Source organism: Pongo pygmaeus, chromosome 19 (assembly GCF_028885625.2).
Source record: "Pongo pygmaeus isolate AG05252 chromosome 19, NHGRI_mPonPyg2-v2.0_pri, whole genome shotgun sequence".
NCBI lineage: Eukaryota > Metazoa > Chordata > Mammalia > Primates > Hominidae > Pongo > Pongo pygmaeus.
The window spans coordinates 68,067,114-68,088,052 of record NC_072392.2 but is presented as its reverse complement, the minus strand read 5'-3'; the positions used below and the strand labels follow the sequence as shown (position 1 = coordinate 68,088,052).

Sequence of the window (20,939 nt, the reverse complement as noted above, 5' to 3'; positions counted from 1 at the left end):
GAAACCACTGGGCCCGAAGTTGCAGTGAAGGGTGAGACTGAAATCAACACAATTTCCTGTTTCTGTGATAAACAATACAGGGACCAGACAAAAATAGCTTGGCTGCTTGCTCCTAGGAGATAAGACTGTAAAGCAACTATTAGGTTGGTGCAAAAATAATTGTGGTTTTTGCCATTTAAAAGTAATGGCAGGCCAGGTGCGGTGGCTCACGCCTGTAATCCTAGCACTTTGGGAGGCCAATGTGGGCAGATCACTTGAGGTCAGGAGTTCAAAACCAGCCTGGCCAACATGGTGAAACTCTGTCTTTACTAAAAATACAAAAATTAGCGGGGCGTGGTGGTGCACACCTGTAGTCCCAGCTACTCGGGAGGCTGAGGCAGGAGAATCGCTTGAACTCAGCAGGTGGAGGTTGCAGTGAGCTGAAATCATGCCACTGCACTCCAGCCTGGGCGACAGAGCGAGACTCTGTCTCTAAATAAATAAAAGTAATGGCAAAACCCACAATTACTTTTGCACGAACCTAATAAATGTACTTGGCTCCTAGCTGACCCTTGTATTTATTGAATCAATGAAGAAAATCTATAGAGTTAGGCATGGTGGCTCACGCCTGAAATCCTGACAATTTGGGAGGCCTAGGGGGTAGGATCACTTGAGCCTATGAATTTAAGACTAGCTTGGGCAATATAGTGAGACCCTGTCTCTACAAAAAAATTTTTTTTTCTGAGACAGTCTCGCTCTATCGCCCAGGCTGGAGTGCAGTGGCACAATCTCAGCTCACTGCAACTTCCGCCTCCCTGGTTCACGCCATTCTCCTGCCTCAGCCTCCCGAGTAGCTGGGACTACAGGCGTCTGCCACCACGCCCGGCTAATTTTTTGTATTTTTAGTAGAGATGGGGTTTCACCGTGTTAGCCAGGATGGTCTCGATCTCCTGACCTCGTGATCTGCCCGCCTCAGCCTCCCAAAGTGCTGGGTTTACAAGCGTGAGCCACCGCGCCCGGCCTACAAAAAATTTAAAAAATAGCTGGGTGTGGTGGCATGTGCCTATAGTCCCAGCTACTCAGGAGTCTGAGGTAGGAGGATCACTTGAGCCTGGGAGGTTGAGGCTGCACTGTGCCATGATTATGCCACTGCACTCCAGCCTGGCGGGGGTGGAGAGAGAGACAGATAAAATAAAATCTATACCAGATTCTAGGATTGGAGACCCGAGAGAGAGAGAGAAAGAAAAAATAAAAATCTATACCAGCTTCTAAGATTGGAGACTCAACAAATAATCCAATTTCGTTGTATAAAAAATATGGCAGCTCTGGGAGGGCGATACTGTCATGGGGTAGAAGTCCTATTCTTACTTCTGAGTATGGAGTCATAGGCAATTTGTTTATCTTCTCTCTGAGCCTCAGTTTCTTCATCTGTACAATGGGAGATAATAATACCATCTATTCTACTTGTGAGGATGATTCAAGGATAGAATATACAAAAATACATACTGTGAATTTTTTTTTTTAGACACAGTTTCGCTCTTGTCACCCAGGCGGGAGTGCAACAGCACAATCTCGGCTCACTGCAACCTCGGCCTCCTGTGTTCAAGCGATTCTCCTGCCTCAGCCTTCCTAGTAGTTGGGATTACAGGCATGCACCACCATGCCTGGCTAATTTTGTATATTTAGTAGAGACAGGTTTTCATCATGTTGGCCAGGCTGGTCTCGAACTCCTGACCTCCGGTGATCCGCCCGCCTCAGCCTCTCAAAGTGCTGGGATTACAGGCATGAGCCATCGCGCCCGCTCATTCTGTAAATTTTAAAGTCCTGTATCAGTTGTTGTCTATTGCCTGCCATTCCTTGAGGGAATCCTGGAGGCCTTAGAGAAGCCAATTCAGATAAAGGCCTTGGGCAACCACTAGGGGTCAGGAGAGGACTGGATGTTTCTTCAGGGACAGATCTCTTCACCAAAGACCCTTCACCCGCTAGCCCCACCTTCCCTCCACCATTTAGTTTTGTTTTCTTCTTGGGAGTGGGCCACTGTTGTAGCCATACCATTCTTTTCTTTGATCTTGGAATCAGCAAAAAGGCTTGATTGAGTAGGATGATGACTTCACCTTGAACACACATGTGGGCTGTTGACTACTTTATAGTGCTGGGGCCACAAGAGTAGGTGGAAGAGGAGAGCCCCAGGGCAGTTGCTGGGTTTTGACTTCATGAGATGGCAATTTGAACAAGGGATGGAAGGGAACCAGGGCAAGTCAAAAAGCCTAACTTTGCCAGGCACAGTGGTTCATGCTTGTAATCCCAGAGCTTTGGGAGGCCGAGGCCAGGAGTTCAAGACCATCTCGGGTGACATAGTGAAACTCCGTCTCAAAAAAAAAAAAAATTTTTTTTTTTGTGGACAGAGTCTCGCACTGTCACCCAGGCTGGAGTGCAGTGGCACAATCTCGGCTCACTGCAAGCTCTGCCTCCCGGGTTCACACCATTCTCCTGCCTCAGCCTCCCAATTAGCTGGGACTACAGGCGCCTGCCACCATGCCCGGCTACTTTTTTGTATTTTTAGTAGAGAGGGGGTTTCACTGTGTTAGCCAGGATGGTCTCGATCTCCTGACCTTGTGATCCGCCTGCCTCAGCCTCCCAAAGTGCTGGGATTACAGGTGTGAGCCACTGCGCCTGGCCAAAAAAAATTTTTTTTTAATTAGCCAGGAGCACGTGGCTGGGCATGGTGGCTCACGCCTGTAATCCCAGCACTTTGGGAGGCCAAGATGTGTGTACCACCTGAGGTTGGGAGTTCAAGACCAGCCTGACCAATATGGTGAAACCCCATCTCTACTAAAAATACAAAAATTAGCCGGGCATGGTGGCGTGCGCCTGTAGTCCCAGCTACTTGGGAGGCTGAGGCAGGAGAATCGCTTGAACCCAGGAGGCAGAGGTTGCAGTGAGCCAAGATCATGCCATTGCACTCCAGTCTGGGTGACAAGAGCAAAACTCTGTCTCAAAAAAAAAAAAAAAAAAGATATATATATATATATATTACAGGCATGAGCCGCCGTGCCTGGTCAGGAAATATATATATATATATATTCTGACCAGGCACGGCGGCTCATGCCTGTAATTCTCACACTCTGGGAGGCTGAGGCAGAAGGATGCTTGGGCCTATGAGTTCTAAAGCAACCTAGGCAACATGGCGAGTCCGTGTCTCTAGAAAAAAAATTAAAACATAAAGTACCCAAGCATATTGTCATGGGCCTGTAGTCCTAGCTACTTGGGAGGCTGAGGTGAGAGTATCACTTGAGCCCAGGAGATCAAGCCTGCAGTGGGCCATCATCATATCACTGCACTCCAGCCTGGGCAACAGAGCGAGATCCTGTCTCAACAACAACAACAAAATTTCCCAGGGCCTTTGTATTACCTTGTAAATAAAAAACAATGAATATGGTAAAAAAAAAAAAAAAATCAGCAAGCATACAGATACAAATGGGAAGAAACAGAGCAGGGCAGGGAGAGTCCCGCAGTCAGAGAACATCACGGCTGGGTGGACAGGTGATAGGACTCTCACCCCATAGCTCTTCTCAGCTGGCCTGTCTGCTCAAATCTTCCGGAATGAGAAAGATACCCACAACCCAGGAGAAACTAAACAGAAGCAGCACCATAAGGAGACAGACACAGATGGCATGGAGAATTCTTACACACTGAAGCCTTGTAATATAGGCGGCACTGCAACAGACAGGCCATCCTGCTACCCAACAAGTTATGCTGTTTCTTTTCTAAGAGACAAAGTCTTACTCTGTCTCCCAGGCTAGAATGCAGTGGTGCAGTCATAGCTTACTGCACCCTCAAACTCCTGGGCTCAAGCAATCCTCCTATCTCAGCCTCTTGAGTAGCTGGGTCTACAGGTGTGCACCATCATGCCTGGCTAATTTTTTTTTTTTTGAGGCGGAGTCTCGCTCTGTTGCCCAGGCTGGAGTGCAGTGGTGCCACCTCGGCTCACTGCAACCTTTGTCTCCCAGGTTCCAGCAATTCTCCTGTCTCAGCCTCCCGAGTATCTGGGACTACAGGTTCATGCCACCACATCCAGCTAATTTTTGTATTTTTAGTAGAGATGGGGTTTCTCCATGTTGGTCAGGCTGTTCTCGCACTCCCGACCTCAGGTGATCTGCCCGCTTCGGCCTTCCAGAGTGCTGGGTTTACAGGCGTGAGCTACCATGCCCAGCAGCTATGAGTTTCCTTCTAAGAAGAGACAGACAGCCTGGGCAACATGGTGAAATCCCCTCTCTAAGAAAAACATAAAAATTAGCCGAGTGTGGTGCTGCTCACCTGTAGTCCTGGCTACTTGGGAGGCTGAGTCAGGAGGATCGCTTGAGCTAAGGAGGTGGAGGTTGCAGTGAGCTGAGACGCCACAGCACTCTAGCCTGTGCAACAGACTGTGATCATGTCTCAAAATAAAATAAAAAAAAGAAGAAGAAGAGACAGGAGACAGCTTGCTTCCCCTGTGTCTCTGTACCATGTGAGGGTACAGCAGGAAGATGGCCATCTGCAAGCCAGGAAGAGAACCCTCAGTAGACATGGGATCTGCCAGAGCCTTGATCTTGTACTTCTTAGCATCCAGAACCTTGAGAAATAAATGCTTGTTGGTCGGGTGCAGTGGCTCAGGCCTGTAATCCCAGCACTTTGGGAGGCCGAGGCAGGCGGATCATGAGGTCAAGAGATCGAGACCATCCTGGCCAACATGGTGAAACCCCGTCTCTACTAAGAATACAAAAATTAGCCAGGTATGGTGACACATGCCTGTAATCCCAACTACTCGGGAGGCTGAGACAGGAGAATCACTTGAACCCGGCAGGCCAAGGCTGCACTGAGCCAAGATCATGCCACTGCACTCCAGCCTGGCGACAGAGTGAGACTCCTTCTCAAAAAAAAAAAAAAAAAAAAAAAATTAGCCAGGCGTGGTGGTGTGTGCCTGTGATCCAGCTACTCAGGAGGCTGAGGTGGGAGGATTGCCTGAACCCGGAGGTCGAGGCTGCAGTGTGCCCTGTTCGCCATGTTGGCAACACTGCACTCCAGCCTGGGTGACAGAGCAAGACTCTATCTAAAAAAAATTTATTAAAAAAAAATGCCTGTTGTTTAAGGCACCAGTTGATGGTATCTTTTTATAGCCTCCTAAAATAAGACACCCCTCCCAGGTGTCTCCCACTAAGACACAATGGTTCCCACAAAAGCATGGGCCTTGTCTGTTTTGTTTAATGATGGGTGCCCAGCGCATAGGTCAGAACAGTTCCTGAGACACGATGGTGCCCATATTTGTTGAATGAATGAAAGAATGATGAATGTATGAGCAGTTTGATATGAATTTTCTAAAATTTTTTCTAGGTATATACCAGTACAGGTATATTAAGAAAAAATATGGGGTCATGGTATAAATTGGGTTCTGAACTTACTTTTTTATTAACAATTCATTGTGTATATATCTCCATGTTACATTATACCAGGGTTTCTCAGTTTGGATACTACTGATATTTGTGTTTGTGTGTGTGTGTGTGTGTGTGTGTGTGTTTGAGAAGGAGTCTCACTCTGTCGCCTAAGTTGGAGTGCAGTGGCACAATCTCAGCTCACTGCAACCTCCACCCCCCGGGTTCAAGTGATTCTCCCGCTCAGTCTTCAGAGTAGCTGGGACTACAGGTGTGCACCACCACACCCAGCTAATTTTTGCATTTTTAGTGGAGATGGGGTTTCACTATATTGGCCAGGCTGGTGTGGAACTCCTGGCCTTAGGTGATCTGCCCATCTCGGCCTCCCAAAGTGCTGGGATTACAGGTGTGAGCCGCTGCATTGGGCCCACTACTGATATTTGATGCCGGATCATTCTTTGTTGGAGGGAAGCTGTACTGTGTATGGCAAGATGTTGAGCAGCATCCCTGGCTTCTACCCACAAGATGCAACTAACACCTTCCACCCCACTGCGGATAATAAAGAATGTCTCTAGATGTTGTCAAATGTCCTCTGGAGGGCAAAATCGCCTCCAGTGGAGAACCATGGGTTTATATCAATCTACCTCTTTTATTGGCAGCATAAGAGTATTCTAGAGTGTGGCTGTGGAATTTTTTTTAGCTAATTTCTCTTTGATGCACAACTGTTTCCAGGCCCTTGACTCCCTGAGCACTTGTGTGTTTCTACAAGAAGCTTCAGGACTGAAGCAAGAGCAGGCTGGGACCAAGCTGGGCCTCTATGGACAGACCATGACGGAGCTGTTTCACTCCATGTTTGATGGTGGTGGGAACTGCCGCCCTAATCTTTGCCAATCTGATGTGGTTTGTAAGCAATAGCGCTTCTTGTCTTGTTCTCTTGTATAATTGTATAGACTGTTCCTTCTAGAAAAAATGTCAAATAACAGTAATGACCACGAACAACCCCTTCTGGCCCTGACTTTGGCAGTGCACTTGGAATAACTAGTATCACATAGTTACGACGTATGTGTATGCTTCATATGAATATAAACTCACTTCCCAAACAGTCTGCAGTGGGAGTTTGAATGTTCTCTTTGAAGATAAAGTTGTTTATGACAATATATGAAGCTTTGAAGTTTCTCAGTGATTGGGGATTTTTGTTTTCTGCTTTTATTATCTATTTCTAATTTTTTCAACTGTGGTCAAAGAATAGGCCTGTATTATTTATTTGAGACGGGATGTCGCTCTATTGCCCAGGCTAGAGTGCAGTGATGTGATGATGGCCCGTGCAGGCTTGATCTCCTGGGCTCAAGTGACACTCTCATCTCAGCCTTCCAAGTAGCTAGGACTACAGGCCCATGCCAGCATGCTTGGCTAGTTTATGTTTTATTTTTTTTTGTAGAGACAGGGTTTCACAATGTTGCCTAGGCTGCTCTAAACTTATAGAGATTTCCTTCTTACTCCGGGTCGATTTTTGTAAATCTATAAACCTTACATTATTATCATTTGTTTAATGATGTGTGCCCAGCGCATAGGTCAGAACAGTGCCTGGAACAAAAGGATGCCCCATACTTGTTGAGTGAATATTTGTTGTAGAATGTGAGCTACACAGGAACAGAGATTTTCCCCCCAGTTGTGTCCCCAGGGCTTTGAACAATACCTGGCATGTGGTTGGTTCGCAATATAAGTTTGTGGCCCTTGTAAAGCTGGAGCCATTGATTGTGACATGAACTTCTGAGGAACCTTATTGTTTTGTTTTAGAAGTATCTGATACGGGCTGAGAGGTGTTTCTATTTGTCTATTTTTCTATGCATTTTAGAGTTTTTCTGGCTGGGCACAGTGGTTCATGCTTGTAATCCTAGCACTTTGGGAGGCTGAGTTGGGAGGATTGCTTGAGCCCAGGAGTTCAAGACCAGCCTGGGCAAGGCAGCGAGACTCTGTCTCTAAAAAAAAAAAAAAAGAAAAATTACCTAGGTATGTTGGTGGTGCCTCTAGTCCTAGCTACTCAAGAGGCTGAGATGGGACGATTGCTTGAGCCTAGGAGGAGGTCGAGGCTTCAGTGAGCCGTGATGGTGCCACTACCCTCCCAGCTGGGTGACAAAATGAGACCTTGCCTCAAATAAACAACAACAACAGGCCTATAGTCCCAGCTGCTTGGGAGGCTAAGATGGGAGGATCGCTTGGGCCCAGGAGGTGTAGGCTGCAGTGAACTGAGATCTCACCACTGCACTCCAGCCTAGGCAACAGAGCAAGATCTTATCTCAAAAAAAAAAAAAAAAAAAAAAAAAAAATCTGTGTATATGTTTTGTAGGGTTTTTTTTTTTTTTTTTTTTTGAGACACAGTTTCACTCTGTCCCCCTAGCCGGAATGCAGTGGCGTGATCTCAGCTCACTGCAACCTCTGCCTCCTGGATTCAAGCGATTCTCCTGCCTGTCTCCCAAGTAGCTGGGACTACAGGAGCCTGCCACCGTGCCCGGTAATTTTTTTTGTATTTTTAGTAGAGATGGGGGTTCACTATGTGTATGTTTGTGTTTTTTGAGACAGTCTCACTGTCACCCCGGCTGGAGTGCAGTGGCACAATCTCGGTTCACCACAATCTCTGCCTCCCGGGTTCAAGTGATTCTTGTGCCTCAGCCTCCCAAGTAGCTAGGATTACAGGCGTGCGCCCCCATGCCTGGCTAATTTTTTTTGTATTTTTAGTAGAGATGGGGTTTCGCCATGTTGGCCAGGCTGGTCTTGGACTCCTGATCTCAAGTGATCCACCTGCCTCAGCCTCCCAAAGTGCTGGGATTACAGGTGTGAACCACCATGCCTGGCCTTTATTAATTATTATTATTATTATTATTTGAGACAGATTCTTGCTCTGTTGCCCAGGCTGGAGTGCAATGGTGCAATCTTTGCTCTCCGCAAGCTCTGCCTCCTGGGTTCAAAGCGATTCTCCTGCCTCAGCCTCCCGAGTAGCTGGGATTACAGGGGCGTGCCACCAGGCCCGGCTAATTTTTTGTATTTTTAGTAGAGACCGGGTTTCACTATGTTGGCCAGGCTGGTCTGGAACTCTTAACCTAGTGATCCGCCTGCCTCAGCCTCCCAAAGTGCTGGGATTACAGGCGTAAGCCACCGTGCCTGGCCCTATGTTTATTATTATTATTATTTTGCACTGGCGTTGGATTTTATTCCGAGAACAGACTAAAGAGAGCAATGTGTCAGAAGCGCTGCTCAGCCACAGCCTCTTGGGTGGCATGGGAACAGAGCGGACGCATTATGGAAACCCAGTTTTTGGGCAGAAGATCAGGCAGCGAAGGGCCTCATTGGAAATCTCCTGGCTTCCGGGTGTCCAGGGCGGCCGTCCCAGGCAGGCGACGGTCTTCTTGGCGGCCAGGCTGCGTATGCGTCACGAGGAAGTCTCCAGACGGAGCGCGGCCGCCAAGGCGCAGTAGCAGGGCGACGACGTCGTCAGACCCCTCTGACTTCCATGGCGCGTCTTCAAACCCGGCCGATCCCGGCGAGTGTGGCGGCCGCGCAGGGCAGTGGCGTATTCGATCTTCTGGGTCTCGGGGTGGTTCCCACTGGGGCTCTCGCGCTGTCTCTCTGGAGCAAAAGGCCCCCCTCACACGGCTTTCGCCAGTGCATCGCTTTTCCCAGCGGAAATTCACAGAGACAAGGGGATTGAGAAGGTCTATTTTTTATTTGTCTTTTAAACTATAGCTATACCAGTGAGCGTGAAGTGGTATCTTATTTTGGTTTTGATTTGCATTTCCCCAATGACTAGTGATGTTGAACATCTCTTCATGTGTTTATTGGCCATTTGCATGTCTTCTTTAGAGAAACATCTATTCAAATAATTTGCCTATTTTATTTTATTATTTTATTTTATTTTATTATTATTTTATTTTATATTTTATTTTATTTTACTTTATTTTATTTTATTTTATTTTATTTTATTTTATTTTATTTTATATTTTATTTTATTTTATTGAGACTGAGTCTCACTCTGTCGCCCAGGCTGGAGCGCAGTGATGTGATCTTGGCTCACTGCAACCTCCGCCTTCCGGGTTCAAGTGATCCTCCTGCTTCAGCCTCTCGAATAACTGTGATTACAGGCTCCTGCCACCGTGTCAGGCTAATTTTTGTATTTTTAGTAGAGATGGGGTTTCACCATGTTGGCCAGGCTGTCTAGGACTCCTGACGTCAAGTGTTCTGCCTGCCTTGGCCTCCCAAAGTGCTGGGATTACAGGCGTGAGCCACCGTGCCTGGCCTTTGCCTATTTTAAAATTGGGTTGTCTTCTTTTTGAGTTGTAAGAGCCTTTTTACATATTCTGGTTACAAGTCCCTGATCAGGTATATGATTTATGAATATTTTCTCCCATTCTGTGGATTGTCTCTTCACTTTCTTGATGTGCACTTTTTTTTTTTTTTTTTTTTTGAGACGGAGTCGTACTCTGTCGCCCAGGCTGGAGTGCAGTGGCTGCATCTCGGCTCACTGCAAGCTCCGCCTCCCGGGTTCACGCCATTCTCCTGCCTCAGCCTCCCAAGTAGCTGGGACTACAGGCACCCGCCAGCACGCCCGGCTAATTTTTTGTATTTTTAGTAGAGACGGGGTTTCACCATGTTAGCCAGGATGGTCTCGATCTCCTGACCTCATGATCTGCCCGCCTTGGCCTCCCAAAGTGCTGGGATTACAGGCGTGAGCCACCGATCCCGGCCTATGTGTTTTACATTATGTTACTTGGTGCACATTTTATTTTCTGGGGTCTTTCTCTTTTATTAGTACAAAGAGATCTGTCGTGTTTCATATAATTTTTTGAGCTTCATGTCATGACCTTGGTTTTCTTTTGGTTCGTATGTGCCTGGGTATCTTTGCCCTTTTTTCTTTTTTCTTTTTTTCTTTTTTTTTTTTTTTTTTGAGATGGAGTCTTGGTCTGTCGCCCAGGAGGCTGGAGCGCAGTGGTGGGAACTCGGCTCACTGCAACCGCTGCCTCTCGGGTTCAAGCGATTCTCCTGCCTCAGCCTCCCAGGTAGCTGGGATTACAGGCATGTGCCATGATGTCCCACTAATTTGTTTGCATTTTTAGTAGAGATGGGGTTTCACCATGCTGGCCAGGCTGGTCTCGAACTCCTGACCTCAAGTGATCTGCCCACCTCGGCCTCCCAAAGTGCTGGGATTACAGACATGAGCCACCGCGCAAGGTCTCTTCCCATTTTAAAAGTCGCTATCGTTTCCCACCTGTATCTTGTGAGCATAGTCAACGCTCAGTGAAGGTCAGCTTCCTTCCTCTTGTCTGTCCTCATGAAATGCTCCTTCCCATACCGCCCCCCGCCCCCCGCCCCAGGAGTAGCCTTTGCTGTCCCAGCACTGAGCTCCAACATGGGAGTCCCTCTCAACACCTCCTCTTGAGCCTGCCCCTTTGCTTCCCTGCCACTCCCATGCAAGGCCACTGGGCAGGGCAGGTCCGCACCACCGAGTTGCCATTCTCCCCATGTCCACCAGGGGCCGCCCCACTCCTGCCTGAGCTTCCTCCAAGAACCTGTGTTTTTAATTCAGTCCCTCCCTAGCCTCCCATCTCTCCCAGCACCACCTTTGGGTGTAATGCCCCAGAGCAGTATTCCTGGTTATCCAAGGAGTCCATAAACTGTTCTGTGGGAAATCAGCCCAATGCACCCTGGCTCCCTCATTCAGCAACTGTGCTGTAGTTTTCTTGTCTGCAAAATGAAAATAATAATTTCCACCTCACTTAGAAAGAATATGTAGGCTGGGCATGGTGGCTCATGCCTGTAATCCCAGCAATTTGGGAGGCCAAGGCGGGCGGATCACTTGAGGCCAGCAGTTTGAGACCAGCCTGGGCAACATGGCGAAACACCGTCTCTAATGAAAATACAAAAATTAGCCAGGCATCGTGACACACATCTATGATCCCAGTTACTCCAGAGGCTGAGCTTGCAGTGAGCTGAGATCGCACCACTGCACTCCAGCCTGGGCAACCAATTGAGACACTGTCTCAAAAACAAAACAAAACAAAACGAACAAACAAAAATAGAAAGAAATAATATATAGTTTGGGAGCCTGAGGCACGAGAATCACCTGAACCTGGGAGATGGAGGTTGCAGTGAGCTGAGATCGCACCATTGCACTCCAGCCTGGGCAACAGAGTGAGACTCTGTCAAAAAAAAAAATGAAAGAAAGAAAAGAAAAATAAATAATATGTAGTGTTCAGCAATGTGCCTGGTATACAGTATGTGCCTAATAAAAGCAAGTCACTTTACAAGGGTTCAAAGTCTGTCCCTGCACAACTCTCCCTAAAGCTCTCCAGGCCTGTCTGTTTTCTTAGGTAATGGGGTGGCACCCGGGTTACATGGGGTGAGATCTCCTTGTAGGGGCACAAGCTTCATGAGTTACAAAGTCAGATGTGTGAACGTTTTTATTTTCTATAACTGACTTGGATTTCCACCTCCATTTCCCATGTTGCACAATGTGGAAACATTTTTATTACAGAATTCAGGGTTTCTTCAGTCAATTCTTTTTTTTCCGGGACGGAGTCTTGCTCTGTCGCCCAGGCTGGAGTGCAGTGGTGCAATCTCTGCTCACTGCAACCTCTGCCTCCCGGGTTCAAGTGATTCTCCTGCCTCAGCCTCCCGAGTAGCTGGGATTACAGGCATGTGTCACCATACCTGGCTAATTTTTGTATTCTTAGTAGAGATGGGGTTTCACCATGTTGGCCAGGCTCGATTCCAACTCTTGACCTTGTGATCCACCCGCCTCGGTCTCCCAAAGTGCTAGGATTACAGGCGTGAGCCACCACGCCTGGCCTCTTCAGTCAATTCTAAGTTTTTGCCTCCCCCTTTGCCCTGGGGTCCCAGCTAATGGTGTCAGCAGGGAGAGGGCTCTGATCTTGGTCATTCTCGTTTTCTCTGCTGGTATTTGTAAAGATGGTCTCTGGCCCTATTGGGCATCATTTGCCCATGTCCGTTCACACTGGATTCATTACTGCCCGTGTCCACCCCATCAGCATTCACCACCAGGGCCCGCGGCCCACCCGGCCTGCTTGTTATACTATCCTGATCCTGAGCTTCATGTGGTCCCAGAATCCTCTCTCAGCTACTTCAGTGGGAAACTGTGGGGAGGGGGTTGTCTCAGGCCCTCTCTGACCAGAGAAGCCACAGCAGCATGTCTCCTTACGTGTAAAGACATGAGGGTGTTCTGGGAGATGGTACCTCGGTGCCTGCACCAGGAAGCAGGCCCCTCTACTCCCTGAGCTCTGCAGTGCCCCTACTGCAGCCCAGACAACAGGGCTGGAGTGGGGAAGAGAGAGCCATTGCGCGATCAGTGTTTTTACTGAGGCAAAGACCTCAACTTTGAAGCTCAATATCCAAGACCTAGCTCCACTGGCTTCTCTCTCCATTTCTTCTGAAACATTCCTGCCCCAAGGACATCCTTGCTGCCACCTGCATTGGGGCGGGGTGGTATGACATGCTAGAGAAAGAAGGCTGGGTAACATTTCCTAATCTAGCTTGCCACACCTTTTGCCCTATTTTCAGGGTACTCCTAGTACAGACTAAAACATGCCCGCCCCATAGCACCCTAGGGAAGTTTGTGCTCCCAGTAATGAGTAGGGCAGAGCCAAGGTGGTGGAAGAGGTTTTCTGAGGATTGGTACTCAGCCCCTTCTGGGAGGGGAGACGATCCTGGTTGTAAACAATAGAAAACAACCCTGGTTAACTATAGCCCAAAAATAATTTTCTGGAAGGATGATGGGTGGTTCATAGAGTCACAGGGTAAACTGGAGAACCAGCCTGACAAATTGGGCAGGAACCCAGAAGGCTGGGAGGCAGAATCACAGGGAGGGGCTTATGAGGACAATCATGCCAACCTCACAACCACCACTGCCCTTTGATGGTGGCAGCTGGGACCCCAACATTAAAGGAGCGACACCTCAATGGTCCCAGCTTCTCAATGACCCTCAATCAGTGTCAAAGTCCTAGGCAGGATGAACCAAGGCTGAGTGCCCAAGCACCCCCTGCAGGAATTGGATCTTTGGCCCCCTTAGGCTTCCATAGGGGGAACACTGCCTCCGGCCCATCTTGAGATTTGTATCCTCCTCTCTCAATGGGTATTTGGATGACAAGCAACTAAAATCAGCAAATGCACACATCTCTCTAATTTCCCTGAATTTGCATTTGCCAAGAGGCAGTTTCAAACCTGCCTCATTTGAGCAGTCTACTCAGAGTGCTGTTTGTTTATGCCACTCGGAGAGCTTGCCAAATACAGTGAAGTCATCTGAACAGCCTGAGCGCTTCCAGATAAATACATCGGCCTCCTTTCCACGGCCCCCATCGTAGCTAACATGTACTGAACAGTGGGCCAGGCACTGAGCTCAGCGCTCTACCTGGAGGATTGCCTTGGGCCTTACTGCCATTTTTCCAAGGAAGAGACTGAGGCCCAGTGGTTTAGTAGCTTTCCCCAGTTCACACAGGTCTAGATGGGAATAACAGGGACTTGACCCCACACAGCCTGTCGGGCCCTGCTCCCTGGTGATCTAATGGAGCAGACATTAAACCAATAACCACAGGATTACATACGTGATTACAAGGAGCGCTGGAAAGGGAAAGAACAGGGTAGGAGGAGGAAGGATGACAGAGAAGACAATCCATAGGGGTGGGATGGGTGGGGGTCCCAGGAAGGCCTCTGGAAGAACATTTAAGCTGTGACCCAAATGATGGATTTAGCCTGGCCAAGAGCGAGGGGAAAGAGGCAGTGGCAAGTACTGAGACCTCTGAGGCAGGAGATAGGGGAATGTGTTCGGGGGATGGAAACAACGGCCAATGCAGCAGGAGCAGAGGGAGCTGGGGATCTCTGGGTGGGGCCATCAGGCAGGGCCAGGCTGAGCCTTGGTGTTCTTCAGCTCAGAACCCCTCACCTCCTCTCACTGACCCCCACCCCATCCTCTGAGCTCCGACCTCACAGCACAGTCAGATCCAACCTCTTCTCCCCACCTCCGCTGCGGCCACCCTAGTCTGATTATTGCAATGTCCCCTCCCATTCCCACTGGTCTCCCTGCTTCTGCACCGCCCCCATATCTCTTCTTTCTCAGCAATAAAGTGATCCTTTTTGCATGGAAGTCAGAGCTTGCCAGGCCTCTGCTTCTCATTTTGCTTAGAGTAAGTGCCTAAGTCTTGCAATGGTCTACAAAGCCCTCCACAGTCTGGGTCCCAGGAGCTCCTGCAACGGGGTCCCCTCTCTCACTTGGCCGCAGCCCCACTGGCCCTGTGCGCCTTCTCAAGTACACCAGGCAAGCTCCTATCCAGAAGGAGGGCCTTTGCACTGCCCGTTCCCTTGGTCCGGAATGTTCTTTCCTCACATATCCATGGGTCTCTCATCCTCCAGCAGGCCTGCCTGGGCATGTTCTCATAGTGGAGCTCAGGGCAAGAACAGATGGAGATGCTAAGCCCTCTGCCTGCCTCTGGTCTGCTAACATCCTGCTGGCCACAGCAAGCACGTGGCTGAGCCCAGAGTCTGAGTGGGAGGGCACTAGGGATGGTAGATGCACACGGTAAAGACACAGGGAGTAAAGCACTGGGGCCCTTGCACACGTGATTACAGCCCCTTGATCTGAGCTCCAAATCCCAGGCCTCCTCCTGCACAGCGACCTGCCACCATCAGTAACTCTCTCCACCAGCCACCATCCCATTTTCATTCAGCAGACATTTGTGGAGCACCTGCAGTGTGCAGGCTCTGTTCTAGACACTGTGAGGCAGCTGCACATAAAGTAGACTAAGGCTTTGCCCTTTTAAAGTTTTTTTGTTTGTTTGTTTGTTTTGAGACAGAGTCTCTCTCTGTCGTCCAGGCTGGAGTGCAGTGGTGTGACCTCGGCTCACTGCAATCCCTGCCTCTTGGGTTCAAGCGATTCTCCCATCTACTCGGGAGGATGAGGTAGGAGAATCGCATGAACCCCGGAGGCAGAGGTTGCAGTGAGCCGAGATCGCACCACTGCACTCCAGCCTGGGCAACAAGAGTGAAACTACATCTCAAAGAAAAAAAAAGAAAAAGAAATACTATGTGTAGGGACAACGGGGAGGCAAGTGATCAATATCTAGTGCTATGTGAATCTCAGCAACAAGGAAGTGGGTCAGAGTGCAGCTGAATTAAAGCTTAATTATAACTCTATTTCTGTCCAGAACCTGACATGTGATTCTTGTTAACCCTGTGGGGACAGTTTCAGTGGCTGGAACAGAGTGAGCAAAGCAGAGAGAGGACTGTTAGTGGGTCGCAGGCAGGGAGGTGAGGCAATCCGAATGATATTTCCAACACCCCACGTGCAGACAGAACCTGGGTTGGAGAAGGGGAAGAAGGGAAGTGGGGAGTCCCCTTAGGAGGGTATTGCCATCGTCAAGGCGAGAGTTCGTGGTAGCCATGGTGGTCAGATTCAGGATGCATGCTGAAGGGGGCCCAAATAGGATTCGCCAATGCATTGGAGGAAAGGGAGGTAGGAGTCAAAAATGACTGACACTATTTTTTTTTTTTGGAATGGAGTCTCACTCTGTCACCCAGGCTGGAGTGCAGTGGTGCAATCTTGGCTCACTACGTCCTCCTCCTTCTGGGTTCAAGCAGTTCTCCTGCTTCAGCCTCACAAGTAACTGGGATTACAGGTGCGTGCCACCACGCCCGGCTAATTTTTGTGTTTTTTAGTAGAGAGGGGGTTTCACCGTGTTGGCCAGGCTGGTCTTAAACTTCTGACCTCAGGTGATCTGCCCGCCTTGGCCTCCCAAGGTGCTGAGATTATAGGCATGAGCCACCGCGCCCCGCCAAGGATGACTGACATTTTGAACTTGAACAAGCGGGTAAATGGAGTTACTGTCTAGTGAGATGGGGAGTGCTGGGGTAGAGCCTCTGCTTTAGACATAAAAGGTATCTGAGAGCACAGGGTCTTTGGAACCTGGTGTCTGAGGTAGACAGAGAGACTGGCATCTCAGGTAGGAGTGCAGGCTTGGGGAGCCCCACCTTCCACAGTGTGGGGGAAGCAGGAGGCCGTCAGGGTTTCATGAGCCATCCTGTTCATTCACGAGTTCATTTATTCATTCATTCAGCAAAAATTTATGGAGCACAAAGGATAAGCCGGACACTTTTCTGGATGCTGGAAATAGCGGAGAACAAGAGGCGGTGTTGCCAGTCTAATTTGGTTCCTTACCTCCAGGTAGAAGAGACAGGTAATGAATAAGCAAACACGTGTAAAAGAGAAGATGATTTTACAGAAGGACGGTGTCACAAGGAGTAGTAGAGGGTGGTGGGGAGTGCCAGGGAATCGGAATTGGGTAGGAGGTCACTCAGGCAGCCCCGAGGACCAGTCTCAGACTCCCAGGAGGACCTGCCTCAGTTTGTCTTCTTTTTGTCCCACAGAATGGCTGCTATACCATTAGGAAGGGGAGGGAAGAGGAGCGGCCTCGCAGTGACCCTCAGGGGTCTTTGGGGGAGGGCTTTGTCCTAGAGGAAGAATCTCTTTGCAGGGCGCTGTGGCTCATGCCTATAACCCCAGCACTGTGGGAGGCTGAGGCAGGTGGAGCACCTGAGGTCAGAAGCTCCAGACCAGCCTGGCCAACATGGTGAATTCCCATCTCTACTAAAAATACAAAAATTAGCCAGGCGTGTTGGTGCATGCCTGTAATCCCAACTACTTGGGAGGCTGAGGCAGGAGAATCACTTGAACCCAGGAGCCAGAGGTTGCAGTGAGCTGAGATCATGCCGTTGCACTCCAGCCTGGACAACAGAACAAGACCCTATTAAAAAAAAAAAATTAGCCAGGCGTGGTGGCACATATGCCTGCAGTCCCAACTACTCGAGAGGGTGAGGCAGGAGATCACTTGAGCCTGGGAGTTTGAGGCTGCAGTGAACTATGATTGCACCACTGCACTTTAGCCTGCGAGACAGAGTGGAGCCCTGTCTCAAAAAAAGGAAACAGCCGGGTGTGGTGGCTCACACCTATAATCCCAGCACTTTGGGAGGCCAAGGCGGGCGGATCACCTGAGGTCAGGAGTTCAAGACCAGCCTGGCCAACATTGTGAAACCCCATCTCTACTGAAAATACAAAAATGAGCTGGGAGTAGTGGTGAATGCCTGTAGTCCCAGCTACTTGGGAGGCTGAGGCAGGAGAATCACTTGAACCCAGGAGGTAGAGGTTGCAGTGAGCTGAGATTATGCAACTGTACTCCAGCCTAGGTGACAGAGTGAGACTCTGCCTCAAAAAAAAAAAAAAAAAAAAAAAAAAGGAAACAGAGAACCCATAAGAGGTATATATGCTGTGTTCCCACAGAGCAAAACTGCTCAGCCCACTGCAAAATTCTTCTCTGAGGGTGTGGAAATGGGGTTGCTCACTTTCTACCATTTGAGAGTTTCTGCTATGCAAAGAATTTTCTTTGTGCTTCCTGGCGCTTTATCCTGCAAAGAATGGGAGAGTGAGGCCCATGAAGGCTCATAAGCCAAAGTTCCCATCTGAGCTCTGCCACTGTGTAGATGGGTGACCTTAGGTGATGTGTTCATGTCCTTTGGGGACAGCAAGAGTTAACATGGGGGAGCAATTTAGTTAAAAGAGATTTTGAAGAAGCTGAACTCAGACAATTGTGAGCAAGCTTCAGGGATGTTTCTGGTCATTGAGACAAGTAACAAGACGAATACTAGAACCTGCGCTGAGGCTGTGGCAGGCTACGGAGAAGAGGAAGCAATGATATCTGCTAGGAGAGTGTTGCGTTATGAGGCTGAGGAACTGGGAGGGCCATGGGCATTCCTGGGGGTTCCAGTTTGGGCACTGGAGTGAATGATGGACTATTAACTGAGAGTGAGCACAGAAGGAGAAGCCAGCTCGGAGGGAAAAGGATCAGGTTCTGTTTGAGGACACGAAGGGTGAGATGACTGGCAGATTTCTAGAAACATGGATGTGAAGTTGAGGAAGGAAGTTGGACCCATAAGTGCCCAGTCAGAAATCCTCAGGACCTGGATGGTGCTTGTGCAGAGAACGACCAGATGATAACTCCAGCTGTTTCCCTTTCCTTCTAGGGACACATCCAGAATATACTTTGGGCCAGGCACAGTGGCTCACGCCTGTAACCCTAGTACTTTAGGAGATCAAGGCAGGCAGATTGCTGGAGCCCAGGAGTTCAAGACCAGCCTGGCCAACGTAGCGGAAACCCGTCTCTACCAAACAACAACAACAACAACAAAAATTAGCTGGGCATGGTGGTGTGTGCCTGTAGTCCCAGCTACTTGGGAGGCTGAGGTGGGAGGATTGCTGGAGCCTGGGAGTTCAAGGTTGCAGTGAGCCAAGATCACATCACTGCACTCCAGCCTGGGCAACAGAGGCAGACTTGGTCTCAAAAAACAAAACAAAACAAAAGAACACACTTTGCAGCCTCCCTCCATCAAGGGGGCTGCTTTCTGTCCAGCGGAATGTGAGTAAAGTGGCAAAGCCACTTCCAGGTCTGGCCCATGAAAATCTACCCTTAGCTCTCCAATCCTCTCCTCTAGGTGTTGGCCGACTTTTTCTGCAAAGGACCAGATGGTAATGGTTTTAGACTTCATGAGCCATGCCATCTCTATTGCACCTAATCAACTCTGCCGTTGTTGTGTGAAGACAGCCATAAGCAATAAGTAAATGTGTCTGTTTCAATAAAACTTTATCTACTAAAGTAGGGCCACAGCTACTCTTCTCTCTCTCTTATTTGCTGCCTGGATTCTGATGTTCAGATCGCCTTTAGGAGCCACATGTTGAAAGTGGCACAGCCTCCCGTTGTCTGAGACACTGTAAGAAACCCAGACAAGAAACGCAGATGGGGTGCAAGGAATCGGGGTTGTCCGTTTCTTACAGCAGAAATGGAGGCCCCCTAATTCCTTGCCCCCATCCTCCTTTTATGGAGTAAGAAATAAACCTGTACTGTGTTTAGCAACTGAAATTTGGCAGGGGATATCTCTTCCATGAGTTAGTGTTACTTTAACTAAGATAGAATTGGTACTGGGAGCGGGATATTGCCATAATGAAAATCTAAAATGTGTGGCATTGGTTTTGTAGTTGGGGAAGGTGGTGAGAAAACCTTTGTCAGACAGGGTTTGGAAAGATGGAGACCCATGCTAGGCAACAGCAAAACATTTGGTAAAATAGTTGCCTGAGATAAACAGGCCAGCTGTCCTCTGACCCTGTAGCTCTAAGGGAAGAAGTCATAAAGTACAGGCAGCACTTAACAAGGTCTCAGAAGAATAAGATGGGACCAGTGAGCACTGGCTGATTTGCAAGCAAAACTAAGACGAAATAGGGACTCCCGGAATTCGGGGTCTTGGTTAGGAACATTGATGGCTTCTAGATGCCAAACAGAAGGAAATCATAGCTTAAAGGCCTTTGAGCAGCAAAGGCCCATGAAGCCTCAACCTTAGGCAAGGTCAGAGTCAGGGAGTGTCCTTCCCCAGGCCTGAGAACCTCAAGATTGCTATCAGCACATTGAGAGAGAATGGCCTGAGGGTGGACAAGAGAAGAATCCGGCTGGAGAACTGTGTCTGACTGTGAATTTTGCACGTGGTTGCTGGCATCCAGAAATGACTGGAAGCAAGTAGAGGAGACTTTTCAGATTTTCAGGGAACTGCATGTCAAATAAGCCATAAGCCTGAACTTCAAAAAATAAACAAACAAAAAAGAGAGAAAGTGTTTGAACTTTTGGGCCTTAAAACCACCTTGAGGCTGGATGTGGTGGCTGACACCTGTAATCCCAGCACTTTGAGAGGCTGAGGCATGTGGATCACCTGAGATCAGGAGTTCGAGACCAGCCTTACCAACATGGTGAAACCCCATCTCTACTAAATACACACACACACACACACACACACACACACACACACAAAGTTAACCGAGCATGGTGGCGCATGCCTGTAATCCCAGCTAGTTGGGAGGCTGAGGCAGGAGAATCGCTTGAACCTGGGAGGCAGAAGTTGCGGTGAGCTGAGATTGCGCCATTGCACTCCAGCCTGGGTGACAGAGCGAAGCTTCATCACAAAACAAAACAAAACAAAACCACTTTGAGGTCTTAAAACTTTTACCCGAAGGAGCTGCAGGCTGCAAAAGATGAGCAGCAACCCGGGAGGGTCTACCCCTCAACGGCTGCTGTGAACGCGGCCTTGGAGCAACGCGGAAGAGGACAGTGTGGAGGGCAGGGCCGGGAGTCATAGAGAAGAGATCAGGGCAATTCCTTCAAGGGTGGGGGCGCTCCCAGCACCCGCCTGACCAAATGGCATCATCGCTGTCATCAGAGCCTGCTTTGCATCTTCTATTCTTCCCTTCTCTGAAGAGGATGTTGTCCTGTACTTGCCCTGTCTGTGCCGCACCACTGGATCCGGAAGTGTGTTGTATGTCTGTACTGGGGTGGGGAAAGGAAGGACACAGATAACTTGTTCTTTTAGGCATTGGTTTCCAGACCACAGGGAGTCACAGAGGACCTGGAGGAGAGAATCCTGTGTGTGCTGGAGATCCCAAACTGTGGCGGAGGCCTCAGG

The 20,939-nt window shown here is 48.9% G+C and overlaps 1 long non-coding RNA gene across 1 annotated transcript; it reads left to right on the top strand.

Annotated features, from left to right (window-relative positions):
- The first annotated feature begins 8,756 nt into the window (after positions 1-8,756).
- Positions 8,757-19,090, top strand: LOC134738616 (uncharacterized). Its single transcript, XR_010124480.1, has 2 exons — positions 8,757-9,097; positions 18,462-19,090. It is a non-coding gene; the product is annotated as an uncharacterized LOC134738616 (long non-coding RNA).
- Positions 19,091-20,939: the final 1,849 nt, after the last annotated feature.